The 25,235-nt window shown below is 32.2% G+C and overlaps 1 protein-coding gene across 4 annotated transcripts in view; it reads left to right on the top strand.

Annotated features, from left to right (window-relative positions):
- LOC106619186 (mucin-5AC) overlaps positions 1-25,235 on the top strand; it is a 125,932-nt gene that overhangs the window by 35,224 nt on the left and 65,473 nt on the right. For 3 of the 4 annotated variants that reach the window (XM_070109418.1, XM_070109417.1, XM_036365833.2), the window contains one exon: positions 1,794-1,844. The exons of the other annotated variant lie outside the window; for it this stretch is intronic. The gene's annotated coding sequence lies outside the window, so the exon portion shown is untranslated. The remainder of the gene's footprint in view (positions 1-1,793; positions 1,845-25,235) is intronic. 4 annotated transcript variants of the gene reach the window in all.

Genomic DNA, 25,235 nt, shown 5'->3' with positions numbered 1-25,235 from the left:
ACAGTACGGAAATCAATGAATTCAGCCAGTGACAACGCCTATTTCCCATATAACACAACTTTAAATTCCATCTGATTTTTTTACTTTCCAGTATAAAAATATACCTATTCAACCCTCCAGATACCGGAAATGTGGACCCTGGAGCCTATGGCTGACTTTTTGCTAAAAATATCGGTCAACCTGTTAGATATATAATTGAAATTCGGAGAAAATATTTTTTTTTGATAATAATATACCCTTGTGTCAAAGTTGAGTTGAATCAGATCAATACTTTCTTTAGCTCCCATATACCTAATAAAAGATTTTCGAACTTCTGGTTGACTTTATACCTCATATATCGGCCAATATGTGAGTTATCGTAATTAAATTGAGTGAGCGTGTTTGTCTAATAACAGTGCATCTTTGTGCATAAATGGATAAAATTGGTACAGCTGACATTCATGATTTTGAAACGTCCGGCTGACTTTACTCCATATAAATGTTTATATTTATAAAATTGCTTGAAAATAAGTTCTCAAGTATATCTGAGTAGTTTCAAAAATTCATGCAATCAGCGCTTCCATTTCTATGCCTCCAATAATTTTAGTATAATGTTCGCATAACATAATAATAAAACTATGGGAATTGTGACCTTCAAAATAGGTTAATATTGTACCAAACTAAAGTTCAACCTTTTCGCTACATTTCTTAAAATTAAGTGTTGCCAACACCTGAGGGTATTCCAAAGGTACTTTTACAGCTACCTGAAAAATGGTTTCTTAGTTAATTAATCGATAATATTTCTCATATTAATAAATGTTCAGACAAAGCTATTTTTATCTTTAAATTAGCCTAATCATCAGAGTTTTCCTTATTTTCAAACATTTTGTTTGTTTTTGTATATACAAGTAAGTAACTCTAAATGACACTCCTCTTACATACAAATACACATATATTTAATTAACATACTATTACAACTGTATTAAAGCATAAACAAGACATAATATTTAATAAGTGCTTTTCGAGCATATTTACACACTTTAAATCAAGTGTTTGTTCACATTCGTTGTGTGAGTCGAAGAGGCATAATTTATGTGTGTCATTGTGATTATGAGCGTTTGCAGCTTTATTACTTAATTTACTTAATCATTGCACTTTTACTAGCTATTAGTGTACTTAAAACTTTTTTCTTCTTCGTAAAGTATTTCGTTTATTTATTTATTTTTTTTTTGTATATTTTTTTACTTTTTTATGTTTTATCTAACTTTATTTTATTTTTTTTTTTCTTAAAGACTTTGCGTTTATACGAATAAAGTGCGCGAAAATGACTTTTGATCTGAATCGCGAACGCACGCAGCGATTTGTGACCATTGTCCATTAGACAGCTGCGGTCTCTGTCCCTTTTGTTTACACGTCAAACCGTTAAATTTTCGGCTTTTCTTATGTGTTTAATTCAACCGTGCGTTTCGGCTTTGTTTTGTGTGACATTTGAGATTTTAATTTGCCTTTAAAATTTTTTTTAGTGCATACAACCTTGACATAATTTCTCGCTTTTTCTTTTCTGCCATTTCGTTTCGTAGTCTGTTCGGTATCAGCTGGTTTTTGTTATACTTAATATATGCTCTACTACACAATTATATTAGCTGCGGTGTGATAATCGTAAGTGCAGACAATACATTAGATACGGGCTCTTTTAGTTATTAGTGCAGCATACATACATATATAAAAGATAAAAACAGACATATTACATATATTATATGTATTAAAAATTTAAATAATTTAATTTGTAAATTTGTCATAATTTTTCTTTTTAGACAATTCGTTGGTTGTTTGCTGCATAGCGATTTTGAGCGTAATTAAGTCATGTAAGTTCAAACAAATCTTTTTAAAATTGATTTACAGGTAGCCAAAACACGGAAAACTCGCGCATGCGTAAAATGTTCTACGGATCATTCTGAACAACTTCTTCTAAAAGAATATGGGTCTTAAACCAGGGAGATATGTGATATAGTTGTCCGATCCGGCCGATTCCAACAATGATCAATAAAATATCAAAATGCACCTATGTAATAAACTTCGTTCGGATATCTCAAAAATTGACGAAGCAATTTTTACAATCCCGAAAAACTAAACTTCTCCTAAACAATCGTTGACTCGCAACCGGTTTTAGATTCATATTCTCTTCGGCAAAGTTGTTCACCATGATCCATCGAACAATTTTCGCATACGCAATTTTTTAGAATATGAATCGACCCGCTCTAATGTATATCATATTTAAATCAGAGCGATTTACCATGTAACTGTTCTTATCGGCATTCTTGATTAGCACTATTGCCCCCCAAAGTGCATAAATGCAAACTTTCGATTTGAGAATGAAATCTAAATTGACTTGCATGTTCCGATAAGCATCAGCTCTCAATTCCAATTTAATTTGCCAGCTGCCATTTACATAGGTACTTAGAAAAAAAAATGTAAATTTAACTGGTTTTGTTGCCCAAAATACAGCTGTTGTTGTGTTTTTGTTTCGATTTTGTGCGATAGCCATTGTTGGGTCAATGATTTACAAGATCCTTTTATGTATGAATATTTAAAAGTATGAAGTGGAGTGCTAAATTGAATTAGTGAATGTTTAGCAATCCGTTTATTTTATTATCAATAAACTAAACATGCAATTTTAAGAATTCAATGCTTGAGTATTAAGCGTATGGTATTTGGTTCGCGCCAGACCAAACTATTATTGACTATAGCTGTTGTGGAATATTTTTTGGAGTATAACAACAGCTTGTTGAGTTGAAGCCACTTAAAGTTGAAGAAATATTCACAAAAATTGTTCTCTAAATACTGAATACTTTTTTCGTTCAAGAGTATACAAAATATTTCGAAATTTAAAATCCTTGGCTGCTGCGGATGAAATATGTGAAATGGTGATCTAAATATGTATGCCTAATAAGTTTGTGCACACATACTTCAGTCTTTACCTATGCCAGTTTATAGCTCACCTAGATGTCCTAGATGATGTTGAAGATATATTCATACAGTTATGTATATTGCTTTTAAGCTAAATTGTTAATACTCTTACCGTGCCTATTTATGGATCTTGATTTCCCTTTTTAAACGCTAGTAGAACTGATCAGAATAATACTAAAAAAATTTGTTATGACTTTGTTTTTTTTTTATTATTAGACAATACGGCTATATGGCAGCTTTTCGATATTTATATTTGTTTTGTTTACCTATAAATAAGCTACTAGAACAGATTCAATTAATAAGGTCTAGAAAAAATAAATTCATAATTCTTGCATGAAATTGAAGGTTTCAATTAGCATAGTTAAAATGATCCGATATATGTAAAATTTGCTTTGTTTTATTCGATAAACTGTTGCCATTGCGAAGATATTTTGATAATGCTACTCTCATGGAAACCTTTGTCCCTATTGGTAAAAAAACTAGGACAGTTGATTTTCACAAGCTTTTCTTGAAGCTCCTCCTTCCTGACAGTTAATCTTGGCTTGGCCACCGTTTACGATGGATCACCACAATTCGACAACGACATTTTTGGCTTGACGTTGTCCTACTTTTCATCAACTATCCGCTTCAGAAATGGATTTCTTTGTTCCGATTCGCATATGAAAATTCGGTCCGTGAAGTGTTTTTTGCGTTAATTGGTATCCCGCCTTATTTAAATGGTTCCAAAAGGTTTTCGTGCAATGTTTAGCTTCTGGGCAATCGAAACAGTCCTTACATACATACATAACGGCCGGACTCGACGATTTTTATTATTTTATTATCAAATTTTCGACAATTACCAGCAATCAAAAAACTGTCTCAGACGTTTTTTAGAACGAAATCTTGTCTTTCTAACTCTATATAGCATTTATTCAACGCAACATACAAATAACCAAAGCCTTCTACTGGAAAAACATTAAATTTTTTTCTACTAGACCTTATATTTTGCTATACTTCATACATCTTACAACTCAAGCAGCAAACTGCAAGAAAAAAACAATGAATTTGTCATTTTTGTACCACCAATTTGTACAGAAATTTATATAAAGACTGTAATTGCAGCAAATGCAAATGAAAGCGATTGCATAATTATTAACATTCCAGTGAGGACAGACTCCGACTCTAGCTCACTAACTTCTACCATGAATTTGTTTTTGTTCGCCAATTTTGCTAGTTAAAATAGTCATATATCAACGCCAAAAGCGACAACGTTTAGCGTCATAGTTTCGACTGTCGTTATTGCACCCCCAGTGGGTGCTGTCCAAATATTTGCAATTGTGTCGAGCATAAACCGTAAATACTATATTTCAAATTGGACTCTCCATTTATGCATTCTTGTACACATATATAAATATGTATGTATACATATATAGTGTATGTGCATTGATTGCCGCTGTTGAGTGGGCATAGGTTTTGACTTGGCATGCAGTTTTTGCACATATTTGAGGGCAATTTTACTCCTTTGGAGGAAATATTGTTTTTTTCGCTTTATTAGCGGTCCGTTGTTTCAGTTTTTTTCTTATGAATTTGCATTTTTAACAAAAATTTTACATAAACGTCATGGATTTATTTTAATATAATATTTTTTGCCTCATTCATTTGCTTAGTCTGACACATTATTTTGCCATCACCCACGGCTGCACAGTACCGTGTGCCTCGTTTTTGACCAGCATTGTTTCGAGAATTTTAACATATTTTTGAACAAATTTTTGTTTTATTTTATTTGTGGTTAGTTGTTTGGTGTTATAAGTATATAGTCTAAAGCTCATAAAGTGTGTTTGCCGCAGGTGATTTTTTTTAGTTTATGGAAATTTGTTTTGTAGTTTGTGCTATTTATGGTAGGTGTTTATTGCGAGATTGTTTGACAGGTCACATTAAAAATGCATATTGTGTAAAAATTTTTTTTGCCGAACAAAAAATATTTTCAGTCGTTTCAGTAAAATGTACTTTACTGGTATTGTAAGTGCTGGTTCTTGTAGCAATCGCCAAAAATGGGTGTGATGAATGTGTGGTATCCACAAGTTAGTTCGGGTTTTTACAATCACTGTAAACCCTAAAGTTATATACGAATCAAACAATGCTAGTTTATCAAAAAAATACAATATATTACTATACAAATAAAAGTTTGTCCAAACTTCCGAAAAAGTTGTATTACAAGTATTGGCATCATATTAGGGATAACTCTTTACACTTTCTTTATACTCGTATATATACAAGGGTGAAGGTTATGGTAGTTTCTCTTTTAATTGGAAACAATTAGGAATCTTATGTTATTATATTGAGAACTTTCAAATCATTGTCATTTCCAGCCTAGAAAAAATATATATCTGTATAATATTACACTGGTTAACAATATTTTAACTTTTTTTGTCACATAAAAACTCATATAAAAATTTAAATGTACAAGGACCACTAAACAATAATATGTGAATGAAAAAAATTGAGACGTCAGGTTTTCTTGACACATCAAAACATATGTTTTTTTAAAAAGTACAACCATCATTATATTGCTTATCTGGAAGGTATTTTTTAAGTCTCCAACAATAATATTCTAGTATTCCTGCGCTCCATTTCCCTTGAAAGCGCTTCTTCATTAAGGAAATGTTCTGATTGAACCTCTCGCCTTGTTTGTCCAGCACGCAAATTTTCCGGAAAGATATACAGATAAGAGTTCAACATATGTAGTTTTGAGGAAATATTACACCCCAAAGTTTTATACGATATCACAAGTTCACAAAACTTTTCCAGGCGAGTTCTGAGCATTCAGTTTTTCTTCCAAGCTCCTTACCTTTATTAGTTGCCGTATTTCTGGACCTAAAAATATTCCATCTTTAATTTTTGCCTTTTTGACGCAATAATAATCACTTACATCATCCTTTGGTTCCGTCTAAATCATGGGTATAGCAAATGGCATATGCCTGGGTACTTGTTAAGCCCCACCTTATCTTGATTCCTCACAGGAAATTGAAAATAGTCTAAATAACATGGATTAATGACGTGAAATCAGGGCGCATAAGTTAGTCGAATGCAATAGTTATACAGTGGTATAAATGAAGTTATTTAAAGGAGATTTATATGTGAGGTCAGAAATGAATATGTAGCTGTCAAAAAAACAAAAACTGGACGTGATTAAAACAAAAGTATTATATATTGTTAATGAAGGTACACTAACACTAACAAAGTTCGTGCGACAAAAACAGTGTTTTTTTCAGTTTAGTATTGCTGCCTAATGCTAAAAAAGCGCTTAAGAGACTTTCCGTTGAAACAATGCTAGTTTCCCAATATAATTCTACTGCTACTGGTCTATAAAGTGATTCTAATTTGAATTTGTTAACGATGGCTTATCAGGTCTAACTTGTTACATACAAAAAGCTATTTTTGAAAATTTAAAAAATCTCCAATTTAGGTCTATGCTTAAGTATGCATTCAGAAACGCACTCGGCCAATAGTCTCTAGACGAAATGAATTAGGCATTAAAATATGGTTTAGATTTCACTATTAATAGACAAGCGATTTTTAGGCAAATAGAATTTTCGTATGATGCGGAATGGTTTTATTCGAAGCAGGGCGCTTTTTATTGCATAGTGCATTCTAGTAAACCAAATTTCCCCTCAAAACTTATTTTCCATGTTTTATATAGATCAGAATGAGGGCTTCTTTCTCGATTTGTCATTTTTAAAACTATGAATATTTTATCCCTCTGTTATCACCAACGAGCAATGCATTGAATGTGTGTCAATTTCGAAAACTATATCCATATGGACAGCTAGTCTTAGCAGAAGAAGATTGCTTTTCTAACATCGCTATTTTGACTATCGGCAGTGATTTGTGGATCACCGTGTTAGTTTGCAGTATATGAGACTTTTACTTGAAATGAAATTTCAAAACCCTGTATTTATCTTTATACTTCCTCCTCTCTTCAAGTTCTTAATTTTATTTCTGCAATTTTTATATTAATATCATAGCTTTTTCTTCTCTTCTTATTCCATTTATGCTTTGACTCGAAGCTAGTCTAGGTTCAGCATTTATATTCTGCTATAAAATATTGGAATGCCTTTCATATAAATATTTATATTTCCTTGTCTAAATTGTATCCTCAAGGCTTCATTTAAAACCATGTTTGCATACGATCACTTGTCTAAGCAGCAAATGGACATAAAATCGCCCAAATGCATTTGTGCATTTACCATTTTACATATGTCAATTTATATGACTGTGAATACATACAAATATGTATATACATATATATTTCATTATTTTTACGTACTCACTTAGTTTGTGTATTTACATACATATATATGTTATGTGTGTATGATTGTCCATTGAAAATCAAATTGACTGCCAAAGCCTTTTTGTTGTCGTAATTAAGTGCTAGTTTATGTTGTCACGCATTTTTACGTATTTTTTGTTCGAATTTCTGAAAACATTTTTTCAAATAATTTTAAAGCTTTTGTCAGTGCCCGGCCACATAGCGTTGGAACATTTCAATTGCGACAAGCAAATGTACACTTGTGTATTTATATAGTAAAACAGCAATTGTATTTACTTATGTCCGATTGTGGTCTTATATGGGGCAGCCAGTAAACTGTGGCAGGCAATATGCAAATGACAGCGGGCAGCCAACAGTAGACGTAATTCCTTTCGTTTTGGCCAAGCGCTTGTGAGGTCAAGCGTGCGTACACGAAAATGCGTGTTGAACCGTGTTGCTGCTGTGAGCTACATGCATTTGAAAATATATACACAATACTTACGAATAAATGCATACTTGCATGCGTGTAACATTTGTTGGGGCAAAAAGTTTATAAAAATGCTTAATCAGTAGGGACAATTGTGACATAAGTAATCACAGGGTGAGATATTTTCAAAAGAAAAATATTTTTTGTATACTAAGTTTACTTACATCCCTATTGCGGAAGGCTACTCAAGCCAGTGCTTGATGATATGAACAATTTTTAAAAATCTGTCAAATTTCACAACAAAAAACTGTAAAAGTAAGTTTTTCTTGAAAAAATAAATAAATGTTAAACAGTAACGATTTTTTTCAATTTGAATTTATTCCGATAAAAACGTTGTATGTAAATAAAAACTCAAGTATATACATATATACTGTCTTTACAGATATTTAAGCTATAAAATAGTGTAAGACAACAGCTCAAGATCAGTTTCCTGATTTTGACATTTCTACTTACTTTAAAGAAGTTTGATAGTAATCGACTGCCGACTCAATTATCTGTAGTAGGTAGTCGATATCCACTTGTAATGTACATTTTGGTATACTGGCAACTATTCTCGCGCTATTGTAGGTGTGCTAGTGTCTAGATTCCACGTTTAGATAAATACTAAATATTAAATAGAAATAATTTTATTAAAAGGTTAGACAAGTCTAGAGCCCACTTGAGTGTACAAAAAATGCTTATATTGGCCTTCTAATACAATATGGCGGCTTCTGGGTCAGTCTTGTGAATCACCTTTTTCCATAAAATATCGACGGGCGATGCTGATTGTAGAAACTCGTGATTTCAGAAACAAAGGATAAAGCGCAGTAGTTAACGTAAGACTTGCTAGTTAGGTAGGTATGTTTTAAGGCCTGCATAAATAAATTTCAAAAAGCCGGATTTGTAAGCAAAAGGATCACTTTTTGAACGAAAAAATTAGCAGTAAATGGTTAAAGGTTGCAATAATAACGAAAGAGCGTGCGTAGTTAATTAAATAATAATACTGTAAGATTACTGGTAAAATTTCAAGTTGATATGTACGAAGGTTTCCGAGTTCCGCCCTCGCCCGTTTTAAAGTCTTTCGTGCTACAACTTATTGAACATGCTGTTTTTTTCACTATTCTACATACCAATTGACTAAGGTTTAAGTGTACTTTACTCAAAAAAGTATTTTTTTTTTGTAAATCCTAGACTGATTTAACCCCTTTATTCCACTTCAGAAAGTTATGGCTTAATTTTTTGTTGATAAGTAAAATTTAATTTGAAATTTCAACCGATTAGCATTGTATAAAAAATAAAAGTAAATAAACAAGTTGATTGACCCAGTCGGTGAGCCAAGGTTAATAATCATATAACGGCTTACTATAGTAAACGAAAAAAGACATGCATATGCGCTTTTTGCACATATTCATGCGTTTCTATCAAAACTGGAATTTTGTGTATTTTTTCCTTTTTCCTTTTTAAACATGTTTTTTTTTGTATCTCTTTTTAACTAATCTAATAAATTATCTATAACCGATTATGAATAATTAATTTGTTTCGCATAAATATTGATGGAATGAAAAAATAACGGTAGTACATATGTATGAATATGTAAATTACTAAACATATGTTAAATAGAAATTTCTTTGCGAGCGACAAGCATTTAATCAGTTGACGCACGCATGCGCTAAGTTCAAAGCTCTTTCCGGAGTTTCACACGTTACTCATGCGTAGTTGCACATTCATTATGAGCATATGCGCATTATCACTTTTTATTTCAATACAAATTTAATGATAACATTCAATGTAAAATTAACAGTAAAAATATGAATTTTGGTAAATATTAACGGATCCTAATGGCCTGATAGAATTTAATTGAATTTCGGTACTAATCTCTCTTATAAAATCGGTACATTACCGTACTCATTCCTGTTTAAACTTTGCAGACGGTTAATGCTCGGATTTACGAAGAATATTTTTCGTAATTTTTCATTAATTTCCAAAAATAGAATGGTAATGCCCATTTATAGGCCAATTTTGAGTAAATACAAATGTACCAGCAATACAATTATACTATATTTAAATTTTTTATACACATATCCTTCTAGCGGTTTCATTTCATTTAAGTTCTTTCATTGAATTTCCTTTTATTTTCTTAATAAACTCACGTGCCCATTCTTCCGAGCGAAAATCTCTGGTATACTCATGACTTTGGAATTAATTTAATTTTTTTTGTAATCATGTTGCTTACGATCTTTACTCCGCGTTATATTTTTAAAATAATTGGGGATCTTTGGTACATAATTAACCAAAATGTGTTGTTGAAAGCCTGTAGTTCTTGAAAGCCTCTACGATCTCTGTAATTCCATGACAATATACAGATTTCTTAAGTTCTTTGATGTTCTCACCGTTTACCGAGCTGAATGCCTATAGTTGGCGCTACTTAACTGGAACGAACCCGCATTTCCATCCACCCAAACGCTGTCAGCTCTACAGCATGCGGTAGAAACATTGGTGACTTTTTTCTGCCCCTGCAAAAATAATAAAGTTCATATAGAAAAAATGTATTAATGTTAGCGTAGAGTTTTATGAAGTTGGGTCCAAATGACAATAAAATGTATTAACTTTGTGTTGACTTCTAGCAAAGCGCGACGAAAACAAAGTACGCCGGTTACTATTGATAAGTTTTTAATCCAATCAAAACAGTTAGTAGGGTTATTTTATACTGCGGATATATAATACAACAAATCTATTGGGTTCAGTGTGCTTCGAGCGCCGTGTGGAAGGCTTGGTAGCTTCGGTAGTTATCTACTTTGCGTACTCCAAATATATGTATATAATGAAAAAAACGTTGCTGTAGTTTTCTTTTCTGAACAATTTGTTTGGAGATTGTAGCGTCGCCTTGGACTTTGGATTCCCGCCTAATTTCGTGAAGATATATATATATTTCGTGTTATATAAAAAAAATTTCGATACATCAACCTAATTTTGTTTGGTCACGTCGTAGGCAGCTATGTACTTGTATATGCTATAGCTGTCCGATATCAGCGGTTTCAACAATGAACGTCACGCTGATCATATATGTATAAGTTTTATAGGGTCTACGTCGTTTCCTTCTAGATGTTATTGTACAAACTTCCGGGTATAATTATGTTAGGCTCTTCGGTAGTATTAAAAACCTATATGGCGTAGAATTTTTAAGTTAGCCAAGAAATACATCACATTATCTGACGCATGATGCAATATTGCGATCATCCCTAACCTACAAACCGCAGAAGCCTCGCACTTTGTCAATAGTAAATTGCACCTTGTGGGAAAACTTTAAAGCACTTAACTGTAAATTGTACAAAATATGAGACCTAAAATTTATAAATTGCGCCCTTTTTGTAAACTACCTCTACTAGATGTAAAGCAAATAAAGTTTTTTTAAAAAGCTACTAAACCTTCACACGCAGCAATAAACCCGTATTAAATTCACACATATGTACATACGAAACTACATATGTATTTAGGTAAATATAGCATTTACTTGCAGAAAAAGCTCGCAATATTAATAAGCATAATTATCCATGCGGCGCTCGTCATGGGTAAAATACCACTTGCACTTTGGCGCTTAATGAGAAAGTTCACTCCGGTTGTTGTTGTCGCTTTTCTTTTTGTACTGTTTATATTAAATCAATTGAAGTCAAGCAAAAAATTAACAGTTACATATTTATAAAATTTTATATTTCTCCGTGTGTGTGCATTTATTGCCTTCAATTTCCACAATTATCTTCGCATGTGATTTTTTCTGTTGTTGCTATTGTTGTACTCAGTTGCTTTCTCAACGATTTTGTTATGCATAGGTGCTCATCTTTACATAATAATTCATTATGAATGCAATTTCTGTCGGCAATTTTACACATTTTTCTGGCTACTGCACACTCACAAATACACACACAAATACAGGCACCGGTAATTATATGGCTCTGTGTGTGTATAAATGCTCGTTTATGAGCTTTTGCTTCTGGCACTTGCATTTTCTATTTCTGCTTTACTTTCGTTTTCGTTTTATTTCATTTCCATTATTTTTTCACTTAATTTGCTTGAATATAAACATATATGCATATATACATATGTGTGTGTGTGTTTTTTTCATTTTCATTTTCATTTCGCCGGCAACGTTTGTGTTATGTTGCTATGAATTTTGCGACGATGTGCACATGTTTGGCATAATTTACCATTTAGTGTGTGTACGTGCATGGTTTACCGTTGCGTTGTTGTTGTTGTTATGTTGCCACTGTTACGAGTGCGTACACATAGTAGCTACTCATGCGCATGCTCATCTGCTGCTAAGTGGCCAGTGTCATATAACAATGCAGCGCCATGAATTGTTATCAAATATTTTGCAATATTATGTTTTTCTTTGGTTTCGTTTTTGCTTATTCACTTTCTTCATAGTCATGCTTTTTGGCAGAAATGCGCATTTATAGATATCAGTACTTCCATTATAGGCAAATGAAGCTTGAAGTTGAGAAAAAATACTGTACAAATATTAACATTTTTCTATTTGAGCTATATTTTGATATTAAAAATAAATTTTTTGCAATAGTAGTTTAATTTCAAATTAGTTTCAGTCGAAATTCTGTTTTTGGATTAAACAGCGGCTTCCGAAAAAAGTAGTGTTTTTGTGAAAAAATTTTTATTTCAGAGTGGCTTAAGAAATCGGAATAATTATCAAAAATCTTATTCCTTCCATCATTATCTGATCTTATCTAAGAAGATCTTGTGAAAATTTCATGTCGATCGGTCCAGCTGTAGAGGAGAAATTTTTCTCACCGACTTTGAAAGCATTGTTTCGAGAAAATCTCGTTTTATGTTTTTTGAGCCGATTATACTAAGTTAAATACTCTTCTCTTATAAATATGCTGCTTTCTCGCCCTAACTCCGAAACTAGTTAGCTGATAATTAAAATTTTCAGATAATATAATATAATGAAATATATTAACATTCGATATATTTAAAAAAAAAATTGATTTTTTGAAATTCACAGTGGATATAACCCCTGAAGTCATCTAAGTACTAGATAGCATGGAATCATTCTACAAAGTCAAGTTAATTGGACTTTATTTAAAAAATCGGGTAATCGACTTGATATTGTTGTTAAAGCTAGTTATTAAAACTTCTAAGGACAGGGTTTCGCTCTCCGCAGCCAACTTCAAATTTCTGAGTGTATTCATGCAGTGGAAAAGCTGCTCATATAAATCCATCAGCCATTCGTTGTGACTTCTTCGGATAATCTAATATCTACGACAGATATCAGGTTTCAGACTATATTTGTTTCCATTAAAACTTTTAGTTTAAGTATTTATGTGATGCTTTTCGAGATGTCAATAATCAGATTTCTAATCTAAATCGTTTTTTCGTGTTTCATTTGAAAGTACTTATTGATCGAAGTAACTTAGTCAAGAGAGACTAACTAACTTTTTTTACAAATTGATAGAAGTCTGATAGTTTTCTGATTCATTTCTTTGCATGCTTCAGGTTAATGTGCAAACTGGTATTTTTTTCTACTATTTGATCAACTGTGATCTCAACGTCCGATCGATCTATTCACGTATTGTAATATTGTATAGCCGAATAAAATAATTTCACATAAATAAAAAAAAATACTATCTGAAACCTTTTCGGTGTGTTTTAAGGCGCTTTGGGAAAGTCCGACTTTCAGTTCGCTGAAAATGTAAATGAAATACAGGCAAGAAACTCCTTCTATGGGGTTTGGTCAGTGCCAGTTTGCTTTTCGTCTTTTTGAATGTTGAAGTTCAAAAAACGAGGCACTCTCGGCCACAAAGCTGTTGGATAACTAATTGACTAAATTTCATTTTTCGGTCACCTAACAATATTTCACATTTCACGATTTTTCGCTATGCATGAAACTTCGACAGTATTCTAGTTAAGTCTAGTACTCTATGCAAACAATGATTTTATATTTGGATATTTTTTTTTTTTGTTGTTTGGGGCGGTCTCTCCATAGTGAAATAAATTTAGCCCGACTTCGTGGAAACAATGTTTTTTACAGTTACTTTAAAATCCTTATAAAAGAAAATTTTAAAATATAATACCTCTCGCTAGTGAACGGAGTAGGCACTAGAATAAAATCTACCATATATGTAGCTGTTCTCGATGATACACCTAAATCAACACCTTGCCTAAACCAATTTACAGCGAGTGATATAAAAGTGGGGTAGTTATAGAATGCAAATTCTGCCTCTATCGCCACTATTATATTTACTCTTAGTAATACCCCAACTTTTTGTAAACACCTTGTAAGTAAACACTCATGTATCGAACATGCATGGCTTGTACGTTGTGGCAAAAAGCTCAGCTATGCACCGAAATCGCTCAATTTGCTGTCAAACGATCAAAAGTGCGGAGAAGGCAGGCGGGCGATCAATCAGTTTGGCATGCATGTTATGGCCCGTTAGATACATTTATTTATGCTTTAATTATATCACCACTTAATTACAATGGCAATTAGTAACGAAAAGTTGTTTGTGCTCGTTAATTACAATGCAAATTTGATACTTTATAAGAACATGTCAAAACATATATTGTATATCTTTAAAAATATAGCCAACTGATATTCCTGTCATTTTACAGTTAGTTTGTTAGTCAAAAACACACGCGGTCAACGACATGTTTTTCTTTCTCTCCAAAGACTTGAGGTAAATATTTAGTGATAACAATCTGCTATAAATTGGGAGCAATTAAGAAAATTGGTATGGAGATTCGGTGATATAATTTATAATTTTTCTTTGTAGCAAGCATTTGTAGCTTTATTACATAGCAAACATTAGCGTATTTATATGCAAATTAATTTATCGCTTAATTAGTAAATTGTTCATGCACAGTAACTGAAATTATTTAGCGAGACATAGGAATTTTTCTTATTTCACTATATATTTTTGATTATAAATTATTATATTATATTACTTTGACCACACAATTGTTAAGGTCAAATATTTTTAATCGCTAAAAGTGCAAATACAGAAAGAAATTCTTATTAATTTTTTTTTAACAATTTTTATTGTACATAATAAAATTATTTGGTCTGCCTGTCAAATTATTATATATTTAAACAATTAAGAACCGGTGTTTTAAAGAAGATCTTTGACAAAACTGGTACTGGAATGCAAAATAAAAATTATTTTCGGACCAAGTTGTGCAAGCACGTTTCAAGAAAGTACAAAATACATACTTAAATTACTAAATCAATTTATAAATTTAAAAATTCATTTAAAATATATTGGGTTTTGAATTCAAGTGAATTGTTTACCTTTAATGTAATTATTTTAGGTGTCAGACCTGATAAGAATTTACAAAATCAAAATAAAGTAGGAAAAAAACTCAGCCACAGAGGCTAAATCTAATATAATATATTGGGTATATGAGGAAAACATCAACCAGTGAAACGGAAATCATAACATTAAGGATAAGGGGTTTAGACCACGGTCTAGACCGATTTAATTCATATTCAGCGTTAAACCACATTAAGTTTGTGAAAACATTGAAGTATCATATAAATTGAATAATATATATGGTTTAAAGTCAACTAGAAAACCGGCAACTATTATATCGGATTTTTTGGTGACTAGGCATTACGACATACCATTACTAATAAAATAAAAGGATGTTCTCAAAGTTTTATTTAGATACCTCACAATATATAGCGGATGTTTGAAAATACTTATATTATGTATATATGGGAAGGAACAACGTATGGAACCGATGTTTTCTATTTTTGACAACACGACAAATTATTTCCAGAAAATGGTGCTCTCTGACTTTCATTAAGGTTCCTCATAGATTGACCGATATTTTTGGTAAAAAGTCTGGCATAGGCACTGAGGTTCACATATTCGGTATCTGGGAACTTGACAAGTTATGGTCCGCTTTCAACTATTTTTGGACATGTGAATATATTTCAAAGTATGAAATTAAATACGCTTTGTATGCAAAGTTTTATTTCGATAACGTCACTGGCTTTAGATTTATACACTGTAAAGTCAGAGAATCATAGGAAATTTAAAATTGTGATATATGGGTAGAAGGCGTGGTTGTAGACCATTTGCACAACATAGCATTAGAAAGTCAATCAGTAATATCAGTAATATCATGTACAAACTTTGGTTGAAATCGGTTAATTAATTTCTGAGATATAATATTACACCCAAAGATGGGCAGTGCTACACCCATTGTCCATCGTAGCATCTTGGGTGTAAAATTTTATGTCTCTGACAAAATTACTTATTTACTATTATCGCACTTTTAGTGGTTTTCAACATAACCGCGTGGTTATCGTCTAATTTAACCGATTTTCACAGTGATTAAAAAAAGTTTCAAAATACTTTTAGCAAATTTAATTCATAACGGTTAAGTAATTTCTAAAATATGCTCAGTAAACCTCTTAGAGGGCGGGGCCACGCCAACTTTTTAAAAAATTTTCAGCCCACAGCTCGCTATTATATCATAATTTAGAGCTGAGTTATAGCCCTTGATATGTTTTTACATAACAGCACTTTGATAGATGAATATTTAAAAAATAAATATGAATATGTAACAAGTTAATTGTTGCTCAGTTAGAATTTGCAAGGACGGCGTTGCATATACGTAATATGCAATTCTTTGTAAAAACTTACTTTATTCAGTTCGTAAAGAAATTTGCATGTGTAATTAACCATAGTTGGTTGCGCTTTCAAAGACAAATATTACGTCTATTAATATATGTAAGTGCAACTACTGCAACCGATAATCTGTTTCGAATATACATATATTGACGCTATATTTCCACTTGGTAATGCATATATGTGTGAGTAAAATGTTTTAAACTCAGCAATCTTTAGGCATATGGAGGCAAATTGTGCCTTCCGTAATCTAGAGTTTCCATTGAGTACAGAGTCTGCTCCTATGTTTCAAATAATTGTATTAGCCACCTGTATCCATTCCTCCTTTATTATAATTTGTGATAGAAAATACAACAATATTATTTTTAACCGCCCGATTATTTTTACAGTCCGATCATCTAATCATTATACTGGTCCATTTAAACTACGCGCACAAATCGAATCTATACACGTTTGATAGCTTAATTTGGTATCTTTGTTGAGTTATAAACTTAATAAATAAATGGAATTTAATATATTATGTATATGTATATTTCTCTAGTACTTTTCATATTGAAAATATAATAAAAAAGAAGCCAATAATAATAAAATATATTATAATAAAAAGTCGAAATCGTATAATAGAATATAATTCCAACTCTAAACTAGTGATTTATTTACAATTATCTGAACTTTTGATCTTAAGGTGCGTTATGTTGCCGCGAAATTTTTTTATTATTATTATTTTTTGGTTTCAAAATTCTATTATATAGAGGGTTTTATAAAATTAATCGATCTGTAATTCTCTCTTTTTTGAAAGTGCCAAAGATAACTAACTCTATAATTTTGCACCTTAATACCCCATAAATTTATGTATGTATGTCTAGTTATAGAATAATTCATTACATTTTTATTGAAAACAGCGAATTTTTTTATAAGTCGCTGTTAAAATTATAAGAAATTTTCGCAAAATCGAGAGGCCTGGGTAAGTCGTTTTCACTGTAACCCATATTCATTCTACTCATTGACCACAACGCGAGCAGTGACAGTTCATATGTTATTCATAAAACAGTTTTTGCTCTCGAACGAAAACAATATTTCTTACTTCCATCGCTAATTGTTGCGATTGCCAATTGTGATAATAGTGGGCATATTTTAAGCGCTTATGCATCTATGCCGATACTTATCAAGTATCCTCCTTCGCTTATTATTATCACTACTGTTGCTATCGATCGCTGCATTGTGCAATTCTACAGTTCGGTATTTGTAATTAGGCTCAATTGAAATTCCACAGTATGAAAATAAGCAACAACAAAAAGAATTACGCAATTGTTGTGAAGTTGTGCTAATTTTTTCAAACAAATGCATTTGCTTATTGTCAATATGTGAGTATAGGTATGTTGTCACTGCTGTTGATTGTTGTTGTTGTGATGATTACTTTTGCAATTTCTCTGCTCAATCGCGCAACAATAAGCAACGCTTGTTATGTGTAGCAAGTTGTGGTGTACAAACACACATAGAGTCATTGACATAATGCGCCAGCCGTAAGAAAATTAATATTTAAATTGCTGCATATGTAAATACTTGTATGTATATACGACTATACAGTTCAGACTTGTATAAGTATACATTTCTTTAACGCTGACTTCCTACTTTACTTTCTCTCTTCTATATTTTCTGCATCTTTATCTGTTTATCTGCTTTTGATCTAGCAACACAAACATTCCTCTTTGTTTACGCATATATTACCCCATTGACTGCTTACCTCATTGCACTAATTTATTTATACAGTTTTAATTACAATATTTACACTCGCACAATTGCAATACATTTGATATGTGGGTTGAAAAAGAACGAATTCCTTTGTACCGTGTTCGATTTGTGGTTTCTGGTGGTTAGAGAAGTTATAAAAAAATATATTGAAAGAATTTTTGAAAATTGCCATAGGAGCAATAATACCCTTCACAAATACAAAAGATTCCATAGAACTTTATTTTGATCGGTCGATTGTATGGCAGCACTGGTCCGATTTGAACATAATCGTTGGAGAATATAGCGTTGCTTTAAGCAATAATCCATGCCGAATTTTGTGAAGATATCTCTTCATACAAAAACTTGATTTTGATTTTTCAGTTTGTATGACAGCTATATGCTATAGCGGTCCGATCGGCGGTTTCGACAAATAAGTAGTTTCTTGAGGAGAAAAGGACATGGCAAAACTCCAGATCGATATCTCAAAAGCTGTCGGACTAGTTCACGTATATACAGATTGATGGGCAGATGGGCATGGCTAAATCAACTTAGCTCATGCCACTGATCATTTTTGTCCTTTATAGGATCTTTGGGGGTTCCTTCTGGATGTTATAAACTTTGTAGCAAACTTGATAAATAAGGGTATAACAACATTTTGAAAGTTATAAAGGTATTTTTTAAACGTATCAAATTTTTAATTTTAATTAAATACAGAAAAATGGCCGACCATTCATGACAATGTTTTCGAACTGTTCAGAGTGTATGTTAGATGGAGAAGTTCCATAAAAAAAAAATAATTATTGACCAATAAAGCCTTCCGCATAAAACCTCATTTAAATACAAAGGAGCCTGGAGACTTCCGTTAGAATTGTTCGAACCTTAAGTTGACAGTTTTGCTTCATTACACGCTCTTTAGGTCAGAAATTTACCTTGTCACTGATATATTCTAAGTACTCAGCAAAGTTTGGCGAACAGGACGCGAGTTTCGAAATAAGTCTCAACGTTTTTAGTTATTTCAAACACATTTTCTCTGACAGCTGGGTTAAAGTTTATCCACCTACCAAATATATTCTACACCCCTAAAATATACCCTATATTTTTTATAACCTTAGTCCGCAATGCATTTTTAAGCGCATTGAAGTTCATTTATACATATATATATATATGGTATATCCATTCCAATTTATTTTGGACATTAAATTCAGTTAATCAAACTGTTTTGTGACCTTGACAGCCAAGCACAGTCTTTTCTTACAAAAATGAACTAACATTACACATCACAGCCGGCACTTTTTGTATGCGAAAATTTTAGACATTAAAGAATATGTACTTGTATGTTACAATTTAACAAGCTGGTGCAACAAATTGTAAAAATATAGCAATTGTTAATACAGCAACAACGTGTGTATGTTTCTACATTTATTTGGTGCTTTTAATTCCAAGTTATATCGAATAGGTCAATTTAAGCTGCCAGTAATCCTAAATTATAATGCTGTTAATGACGCAAAAGAATTTGATTGTAATTATTTTTAGAGCTTGTCCAACAAATATTTTTATACACCCATAATAAACCGCAGCTGCAACATGTTCTAGGTCAACATTTTTGCCATAAATGTAGATTCATTTACCTATATTCAGCTTGAACGAAGAATTACTTTGCAATTTTGGTCCAACTATCCGTTCCATGGTCCAGAGTTGACTTGACAAATATTCTTGCCATTGAAAGTATATTTTTATTAAAAATTAGTAAAATCGGAATAGTATACATCTCCCACAAAATACACAAATTGTTTTAACTTTACATTTTTTATTACTTTACATTTTTTAAAGTGATTGCATTTTTATAAAACATTAGTCAAGTATTAGCTCAATACTCTCGACTCAACGATGCTGCAATTTCTTAGATCTGTCAGAAAAAAATAGCAAAGCAAGCCTCCGTGGCGGTGGCAACCCCCTCATTTGACTCAAATTGTTCGGTGAGTGATTTTTAAAGTGTGAAATAAACGTGACCAAATCAGGAGAACATGGTTGATAAGACAGCAGTTTATAGATTAATTCGACCAATTTAGTCGTATAATATATAATATACAATATAATATATCTTCGCAAACTTTTTCTGTTTTTTCTCCAATTCGACGTCGAATCGGCTCAATAATTCGGCATAGTAGAGCTCTGTTATCGCATTGCCCTTACCCTCATAGTCGATGTAGATCCTACCTTGTGAATCCCATTTTCTTTCCGGCCTACAGGAAAGTTTTCGCCTTCTTCGCAGCAGGGTACGCCGTGCCTTGAGCGTCAAAGACTGCTGCGCAGTGGTTTCAGGGATACGTAATTGAATTTACGTGACTAAGTTATTGATTTTCTTGATGAGCCTAATCAAGGGTTGAGTTCATGGATACAGTTGTGAGTTTTTTCCTACACGCTTGCTCCTTTGTAAGAAGTTAGTATTGGAAATGATACAATTTTGTGTTCTTTTTTTGACTCTGAGCAAGGTACATATATTTAGATTGCCACAAAGTTTGTAACACCCAGAAGGAAACGATGGAGAACCATATATATATATTTATATATATAATTAAATGATCAGCTTGACGCGCTAAACAATAAGTTGTTCATTTGCCGGAACCGCCGATATCGGACCACTATAGCATATCACTACCATACAAACAGCACGTATGGAATCACGTCTTTGTATGAAATCTTTCTCATTTGACGAGATATCTTTAAGAAATTTGGCACGAGTTATTGTCCGAGATGCACTGATGTCTCCGAAGAAATTGTTAAGATCGTGGCTGCTCAAAATCCAGTTCTTGTAAGGAATATTTTGTATTTAAGAAGGGTAGAATACCTTCGGTGCAACCGAAGTTAACGTTTTTTCTTGTGTTTTTCTCATTGATAGAATTTATCTCTGCATAATTGTAAAACAAAAATTGATATATATGTTACAAAAAGATGCAGCCTATTTGGTTCAACAACTTAGTTTAAACCATATTTTATACCAAAAATTAAAGCCAAGTGTTTAAAAAAAATAAAAGCTTTTAACAGCACCTTAAAGCTAGTACGTTCCATTTAACGACATGCTAAAGATAATTTTTAATCGTTTTTGTTTTTCTTAGGAATATATAAAACTGAAATCAGTTTTTGATTTATTCGCTCTGCATTTACCACAGACTGTTTAATGTTTCTATTAAGTATAGGCAATGAGTTATGTGATATAGAAAATAAGTTAATTAATAAAAAGTTGCAAGTAGATATAGTAGTTATAGCAACATATGTTGCTAATTAGTAGCATACAACACTCTGTGGTGTCCTATGTTGTCACCTATGTAAGTATGTCAATAAAACAGTTGCTCAGAGGCCTTAGCGAGGCGTGGGCTGTCTTTCAGTCATTGCATAATTGAATTTAACTGCAATTAGGGTTGGTGACAACGGCTACAAATGCGGACAAGAGCACTGCCTCGGCAATAATTAGCATAAACCATCAATTGCTAAGCGGTTAAAAAAATGAAGTGCACCTGCCAGTCTATCACATAGCTCTATGCGTCTTGTCGGTGAACCGGTTATCAGTCAAATTGACGTAATTAATCATTCGGAAGTATGTAATCATTTCTAATGAAATTCAAATTAATAAATAAGTTTTTATTTAAATTTTACAACAACAAAACGATATGTCAATCAAGTAGCCATGTATGTGCTTAAATGGTGTCAATGATGCAGCAGTTGGACAATTAAGATTTGTCTTATTGGGCGTTTGCTGTTGCTGGAAGAATTGTCGTAAGCATTCTGCAATAATTGCTTTTCTGCGTTTGATAAATTGCTTAATTTCTATTTAAATGCAAAATAAAATTGACAGTTAATTCTGAAATGGTTATTCGCGTGCAATTTGTAGCGTTTCTATGCATATGTATGTGTGTAAGGAGTTGGTTTATTGCTTTAACAATGTGTCTCAAATTTGCATATTCTATAATAATGATGCAGTCAATTATTATTTCGTTGGTATAGATATTACACGTACAGTGGTCATAATACATTTAGAGCTAATTTACTAAGGACGTAAAATATTGGTAAAATTCTTTCATTATAGATTAAAGTTTTGTTGAGTTGGAATTTTGATTAGGTATATCCTTTATTTAATTAATTAGGTAAAAATATTCGTAAGATTCCGATTTTGACCGGTCAGTTTGTATGGCAACTTGGCTCGTTATGCTGTTCATTTCTTCTTTGTTTGTGAAGGGTATTCTAGTGTCGGTGCAACCAAAGTTAACGTTTTTTTTTTGGCGATGCTGCATTAATGACTTCCATATTCCCTGTACTCGTTAGATAGTCAAACGGATGGCACTTTTGGCAATCTCTTTAGCCATTTCGTTTCCCCGAATTCCATTCCATCTAAGGACATTCTCTGATTTAGTGACATTTGAGACTATTGCTTTAATTGCCGCCTGGTTATCGCTGCACATATATATTGATCTTCTTTATGTTGTGTCCTGCGTTGTTAGTTACCTCAGTCGCTTTCCTGACCGCAAAGACTTCCATTTGAAAGATATTGCAGTATTTCGGAAGTTTTTTTGTGCTCCCGTTACGCAGAGAATAGCGAGTCGCTGTTTCCGCTTCAATGGTTTTCTGTATGAAATTTTGTTGACAGCGGTCCACAGCCTAAAAGCATCATAAAGCAAGATTGGCTTGACTACTGCTATGTAACACTAATGTATGAGGCCAGGTGATAGGCCCTATGTAGACCCTAGCATCTTCTTAGCTTTGTCCCTTTTCACTCACTTCTCAACTCAAGCTCGTTGAGCTTCGGCGGTCTCCATGCCGGGATTTTGTACCTCATTGTAAAAAGTACAATATCCGTCTTATCGGCATTTACCTCTAGGCTGGCCGATATTGTCCATTGGTGTATGACACTTAGACACTTAGAGCGGCACGTTACTGATTGTCTCTAGAAACTTCTCCGTCACTAGTATAGTCATGTCGTCTGCATAGGCTATCAGTTTTGGTGCTTTTCTTTCAAAATTTTTGAGAAGCTCATTTCTTTCTTTCATACTCTTTAATTACATTTTTATATTCCTTACAGCATGGCTCTTTATTGGCCATTTTTGTTAGTTTGAAGAGTTCCTTAACACTACACTACACTTAAGTGATTCGAGCTCCTTGTTCCATCAAGGTGGTCTCGATCTACGCTTTGCAAGTACTGGACGGCATGTAATATAATACCCTTCTTTTGAAATGTTTTTAGGTGTGACTGTCCGTTACTTTAGTTCAGAGATTGAGTCACATTTCTCGAGTCTAATAAAATTTCCAATAAATATCTTACTGTACAAATCTTGGTTGGTATTCTTATAATTTCTGAAGGTTACACTTTTATTGACATACAGTATATGCATCCAAAAAGTCCAAATGCTTTGAAAATTTGTCAATATTAGAATAAAATAAATATACTATTAGACCGCTTCAAATTTAAAAATGGCCAGGCGCCAATTTGCTTGTTTAAAATATCTAAAATAATGCAATTTAAAGACAATTATTTGTCAATAAAATATAAAAAAAATTGGCATATTTTATTACACACTCGCATTGTCACTCCTTTAAATTTCAATTCAGCATACATTATTTTGGCTAAATGTGTTCGTTCTTTTGGCACGCAAAACCAAATTTTTATATCGTAGCTAAAATTTGTTGGCAGACCTGCATATTTATGTGTACCATAATATTACATATGTATGTGCATATAACTAATGCTCAATAATTTGTAACTACCATTCTAATTACTTAATTATTGGTTGTGGATTAACGGTTATCGGTCAGTTGATTTTGCATACATACATACACATGTACAAGTATATTATATGTATACATGTGCACATATATACAAACTGAAAAAAGTAAATACATAATGGCAAATAATTTTGTGAGCGGAAATACCAGCATACTGTGCTAATTTTATACCTTTGCTTAATTATGCACTAATACAGTAACCTTTGCAATTGAATTCAATTGTTGTTTGGTTGTCATTTATACAGATTTTTCCTGTGAATATTACAGAACTTAAACTCATTGCTGACACGGTACATTTCTTGGAACTCAAAGGCTTATTTAATGCATAAGCAATCTTAAATTTAAAGTTATTGAATTTAATAATTTGCTAAAGAAATCATCTCCAATGATATATTTTTTGAATCTTAAAATCTCTGCATATTCAATAGCTGTAATTTATAAAGTCGAATTTCAGAAATTTACATATATAGTACAAATATGTAAATATTCAAGCCATTGTATTCATCATAGAACTGCATTTGATTGTTAATTGCCGACAATTATTTGCAAAGGCGAAACCGTGCCGCAAGAGCGCTCCTAAAATGTTGTCAAACATATAATATACTGTTATATACATAAAAAACATTTAAGATTGAATAAAAAACACAAAAGAACTAAAATTTGCACATAAAATATAATTGACTGGCAAATCGTTTGTCAAATTCATTCTCATATATAATATAATATACAAGTATAAATAAGCATATACACACACAAAAATATTTATTTCTCCACAGTTGACAATAAAAATTATGACAACCTATGCTACCTACCGCAGCACAAACAAATAATAAAATCACATTAAAAAGATAAAATAAATTTGTTCTTGAAAATAACCAAAAAGAAGGCAAACATTTAGCAAATCCATATGACACATATGTAGGTATGTGAGTTTAGAAATAATGTTATAATGAAAGAGTACAACAAGAGAATATGAGAAAAAAGCGCTGAATGCCAATTTTAATAACCATTTATTCATAAAAGTCAAAGTGGTGAGGCGTGTAAGGACCTTGATGACGCTAACTCCTAACTTTTCAACAATAACAGAATGCCAAAATAGTCAAACAATGGCTTACCATTTAGCCAAAAGTCACAAAACAAATTGCAAGCAACAATTGTAATGATATATGAATTACACATACATACACCTTAGAGTGCAGAGGTATGGCTTTTAGTGAGCTATAGTAACAGCTAAGAAGCGCTGGACTAGGAGGTTGAATGTTATTTTTTTTGCATAATTCAATAGTTTGTGCATTTAACATAACATACTAAAATTTTAAATTAATATTTGAAATATTTATTTTTTTAAAATTTGTATTTTTTTTCAAAGTCTGACATTTTGTTA

This window comes from Bactrocera oleae, chromosome 5 (genome assembly GCF_042242935.1).
Source record: "Bactrocera oleae isolate idBacOlea1 chromosome 5, idBacOlea1, whole genome shotgun sequence".
NCBI lineage: Eukaryota > Metazoa > Arthropoda > Insecta > Diptera > Tephritidae > Bactrocera > Bactrocera oleae.
The sequence above is the reverse complement of the archived record's forward strand: the minus strand, read 5'-3'. Positions and strand labels throughout refer to the sequence as shown.